The 5,612-nt window shown below is 41.4% G+C and overlaps 1 pseudogene; it reads right to left on the reverse strand.

Annotated features, from left to right (window-relative positions):
• Positions 1-4,755: 4,755 nt before the first annotated feature.
• On the reverse strand, positions 4,756-4,873 carry LOC126102895 (5S ribosomal RNA; annotated as a pseudogene).
• Between the last annotated feature and the right edge of the window lie 739 nt (positions 4,874-5,612).

A 5,612-nucleotide genomic window follows, 5' to 3' on the forward strand; every position in this document is an offset into this window, starting at 1 on the left:
TGACAGAAGTCTTCTGATGAAATGTCTTCACGGAAAAACGCAGAACCCCAACGAGTGCTTGAATAGTGTGATATGGCATCGTCTCCCAAAAACAGTGTTTGTCGGAATTAATACACTACATTTTGGTGTGTATGATGCTGTGGCAACCTTCAATCTTGGAAATATAACTAAATGCCAGGTCCTTCAAAAGTTGGGTATGTGTGTTGGTTCCCGTACGGTACGTGCTATGTTCTTTTTAGATCAGCACAGACTAAGGCATGCTGATAATATAATCAAGACATTAGTGAAAAAAGCAAGACAGGTGCAGAGGGGTGCCAAAAGAAGACTTGAAGATGATTATGAAGACTGTGAAGGGGGTATTAGCTACGGATCAGGAATGTTTTAATCTTCTTTCTCCGTTTCCCGTAAGTTTACTTTTTACTTCATCTAGGAACATTATCTCAGGTACTGGTCAACCTAGAAGTCTGAAATTTTTATGACGTAGTGACATAGGTCCCTATTACATACTGAAACAACGATTTTTTAATTACTTGATTTACAAAAGACTTAGGGGTGATAGTCTAGTAAAAAGCGATGGAAAAAATTTACTTAAAAATAAATGTACAATATCTCTGTAAGAAAATACTTTGACAATAAACTGTTGTTTCAGTATTGTTGTAACATATGAATGCACATACAGTAAAATTTTTACCTCTCTGTCTCCAGTAGTTTGTGAGAAAATGTTCCCTATAGTAGGCATATATTAACATTGCGGGGATAGGTGATTCCGTATCCCCTTAAACCTAACTAACCTAAGGACATCACACACACCCATGCCCGAGGCAGGATTCGAACCTGCGACCGTAGCAGTCCCGCGGTTCCGGACTGCAGCGCCAGAACCACTAGACCACCGCGGCCGGCTCCACGAGATGCAAGCACATCTTTGGGACTGACTGCGGAACGGGTTAAAATGATGTAGACACTTCCAAATAATATAAAAATGTTTTTATTGAGATAAGATATTTTACAGTACAACTTAAACTGGAAAATGTTTTGGGGATGGCTAACCAAAAACAGCGTTTTATTACTGGGACACTTGGAAAATGTAACACATTTACTAAAGAGACGGCCTAAACTATCCTTGTCCGTCCTCTTTTAGAGTACTGCTGCGCGGAGTGGGGTCCTAACCAGATAGGATTGACGGAGTACATCGAAAAATTTCAAAGAAGGGCAGCACGTTTTGTATTATCGCGAAATAGAGGAGACAGTGTCAGTGGAGTGATACGTGTTTCGTTGCGGAGGAATCTTCTCACGAAATTCCAATCACGAACTTTCTCCTCCGAATGCGAAAATATTTTGTTGACGCCGACCTAAATAGGGAGAAACGATCACCATGATATGTTGCTGTTGTGGTCTTCAGTCCTGAGACTGGTTTGATGCAGCTCTCCATGCTACTCTATCCTATGCAAGCTTCTTCGAGTACCTACTGCAACCTACATACTTCTGAATCTGTTTAGTGTATTCATCTCTTGGTCTCCCTCTACGATTTTTACCCTCCACGATGCCCTCCAATACTAAATTGGTGATCCCTTGATGCCTCAGAATATATCCTACCAACCGATCCCTTCTTCTAGTCAAGTTGTGCCACAAATTTCTCTTCTCTTCAATTATATTCAATACCTCCTCGATAGTTATGTGATCTACCCATCTAATCTACAGCATTCTTCGACAGCACCACATTTCGAAAGCTTCTATTCTCTTCTTGTCTAAACTATTTATCGTCCACGTTTCACTTCCATACGTGGCTACACTCCATACAAATACTTTCAGAAAAGATTCCTGACACTTAAATCTATACTCGACGTTAACAAATTTCTCTTCTTCAGAAACTCTTTGCTTGCCATTGCCAGTCTACATTTTATATCCTCTCTACTTCGACCGTCATCAGTTATTTTGCTCCGCAAATAGCGAAACTCATTTACCACTTAAGCGTCTCATTTCTGAATCTAATTCCCTCAGCATCACCCGACTGAATTCGACTACATTCCATTATCCTCGTTTTGCTTTTGTTGATGTTCATCCTATATCCTCCCTTCAAGACACTGTTCATTCCGTTCAGCTGCTCTTCCAGGTCCTTCGCTGTCTCTGACAGAATTACAATGTCATCGTCAAACCTCAGAGTTTTTATTTCTTCTCCATGGATTTTAATTCCAATCAGAGCCCGCACGGAAAGATTTAGGTGTTCGTTCTTTCCACGAGCTATACGAGATTGAAATAATAGAGAATTATGAAGGTGGTTAAATGTGGTTTGCACAGTATCCATCTAGATGTAGATGTAGGCGTAGAGTATGTTTACATTTATGAAAACAATTCAAGAATATTTTTTGGTTACAGTGATTTACAGCAACATAGGTGCCAGACCATAGCAGAAGCCATTTTGTGTAGTTTCAGTAGCAATTTGCAAGAGGTCAGCGTTAATTTCATTTTTCAACGGGATGGAGGTCCACTGCACTTCCACAACGATGTTCATGAGTTCTTGGATTCTGAGCTACTACGGTGATCGATCGCTTATGTATCGGCTTGCAATCTCTAGCTGCTGGCATAATCCCCACCTTCTCCGAACTTGGCACCGTTTGATTTTTATCTGTGGGGTTACATCAAAGACAAATTTTTCACACCTCCACTTCCCCACAACACTGCACGTTGGATTAATGCAGCGAGAAAAAAAAAGTGGTCTTAGCCTACTGTTTCCTGCACAAAAACTAAGCATCGCTGGCTCTCGACGACTTATCAGGGCAGCTGTGACTGACATCGATGAGCACTTTACAGTGAGTGGGCCGAATTGAACAACAGATTGGACTCACGCTGTGTGACTAACGGTTCAACCAGTGAACAAGTCTGAGCATAGCACAAAAACCTTAAGTTTCTAGTTCCTTACATGTTAACATATAGTACCTAACCTCGATATAAACATTTTTACTATCATTTGAAAGTGTCTAGATCATTTTGAATAACCGTGTAGATTCAGACTGAAAAGTTCTCTTAGTTACATAGTAATAAGCAGCGGTCACTGAAAAGCTGCATCTGAAGTAGTAATCTACTGTTAAGAGGATTCAGGATTTACAGTTTTAGTTAAATATTTTCGTTGCAAAATATCATTTGCAATCCACTCTACCATTAGGATATGCACTGCAGCCCTTTGGAGATACCTCAAGAATCATCAGCATCTTTCTATGAACGCAGCTTTCTCTCTAATGTACTTGATTAAATTTAGCTGAGGCAAGCATGAATGACGTTAAGCGATGTATGGATCCTTTATCGTTAACAGAGTATACCGATTAAGTGTCAACAATTTCCTGGTCTTTTGTGTAACTTAAGTCGATCCGCATACTTGAAGATCCGCCTTCTTTATGAAATCTATGGAACACGATAAACGAACGAAGGAATTGATTAGTCTGTCTGTGTAGCGTGGAAGGAAACAAGTTCCATTTGTGAAGAAAAGTTTGTTCAAGCAAGGGATGGGGGAGTTGGGTGTAATTGCCCTCCCCTCCCCCACACTGGGTGTGACCTCGACAATTAGGAAGCTGAAAAGATTGACTAACGACATCACATAACGTGTAGCTGGTTCCAACTTTAAATCCCCCCGCCACGGACCTATACAGGGCTATTACAAATGATTGAAGCGATTTCATAAATTCACTGTAGCTCCATTCATGACATATGGTCACGACACACTACAGATACGTAGAAAAACTCATAAAGTTTTGTTCGGATGAAGCCGCACTTCAGGTTTCTGCCGCCAGAGCGCTCGAGAGCGCAGTGAGACAAAATGGCGACAGGAGCCGAGAAAGCGTATGTCGTGCTTGAATTCACTCACATCAGTCAGTCATAACAGTGCAACGACACTTCAGGACGAAGTTCAACAAAGATCCACCAACTGCTAACTCCATTCGGCGATGGTATGCGCAGTTTAAAGCTTCTGGATGCCTCTGTAAGTGGAAATCAACGGGTCGGCCTGCAGTGAGCGAAGAAACGGTTGAACGCGTGCGGGCAAGTTTCACGCATAGTGATGTGAAAGATTCAGTGTTTAAACCTCCTCTACCAAGAAACGTGCCAAAACTGCGAGCTCGCATCAACAATGTTTTCGAACTCATTGATGGGGATATGCTGCGCCGAGTGTGGGAGGAACTTGATTATCAGCTTGATGTCTGCCGAATCACTAAAGGGGCACATATCGAACATTTGTGAATGCCTAAAAAAACTTTTTGAGTTTTTGTATGTGTGTGCAAAGCATTGTGAAAATATCTCAAATAATAAAGTTATTGTAGAGCTGTGAAATCGCTTCAATCATTTGTAATAACCCTGTATTTGAATGGACGTTAACGGGTGCAATGTTTAATTACGGCAACTGCACTCTACTTAGCTGAGGTATAGAACTCACACACAGGGTATCATCGAAAGGTTAAATCTGTGATCGTGTACCTAGTATCCATGTCACTGTTCGCTACAATATTGTTTGATTATTATTCATTTCAGCTAAATTTTAGAACATTTTGGGAATTATTTACACTCAGTCATTCAGAAACACTCCGTCTTCAGGCCACAAATGGCCCATCGGGACCATCCGACCGCCGTGTCATCCATGCCGCTAGGAGGGGCGTGTGGTCATCACACCGCTCTCCCGGTCGTTATGACGGTTTTCTTTGACCAGAGTCGCTACTATTCTGTCGAGTAGCTCCTCAATTGGCATCACGAGGCTGAGTGCACCCCAAAAAATGGCAACAGCGCATGGTGGCCCGGATGGTCAACCATCCAAGTGCCGCCCACGGCCGACAGCGCTTAACTTCGGTGATCTGAAGGGAACCGGTGTATCCACTGCGGCAAGGCCGTTGCCCGAATATATATATATATATATATATATATATATATATATATATATATATATATATATTGCACACATTGTTTATTCCACAAGTGTTTCAATACTAACAGTCCAATTCTCACTCCTAATCATAACTATTGCAACAATACCATTTTTACTACAGTCCATGTCATTCTATATCGTTCGCTAAGAAAACGACGTAAATTAATGAAATACGGTATATGGCAGTCACTGTTTCATGTTGTTCTTAAGGTGCGTTTACACTGCCATTTGTATCGGCACATGTATGAGATACATGTATATGCGACTTTGTGACATGTATCGCGACTTGTATGAGTTGACAAGTATCAACCCCATACATGTATGAGCGTGTGTTTACACTGGTTGATATGTATCACTGTGCGATAGCTTTCGACGACGATTTGGAAGATTTCACATTTTTATGTGCTGGTACACTTGCTCTTTTGGAAGATGATAGGAAAAAAAGGCGGAGGAAGCGCAGATGGTGGGAGAGAGAGTTTCTCGCGAATTAACGCTAAAGGATGGCGCATATTTTAGAAATTATGTTAGGATGAGTATGGACGATTTCCGCGGTTTGTTATCACTTGTGGCTCCTCTTGTTTCCAAAACCAACACAAACTTTCGGGAAGCGATTCCACCAGAGGATCAGTTGGCAGTAACACTCCGTTTTTTGGCCACTGGGGATTCCTCTTGAAATGAAGATTTCATTGCAAAACATTTGCATTGTCGC

Source organism: Schistocerca cancellata, chromosome 1 (genome assembly GCF_023864275.1).
Source record: "Schistocerca cancellata isolate TAMUIC-IGC-003103 chromosome 1, iqSchCanc2.1, whole genome shotgun sequence".
NCBI lineage: Eukaryota > Metazoa > Arthropoda > Insecta > Orthoptera > Acrididae > Schistocerca > Schistocerca cancellata.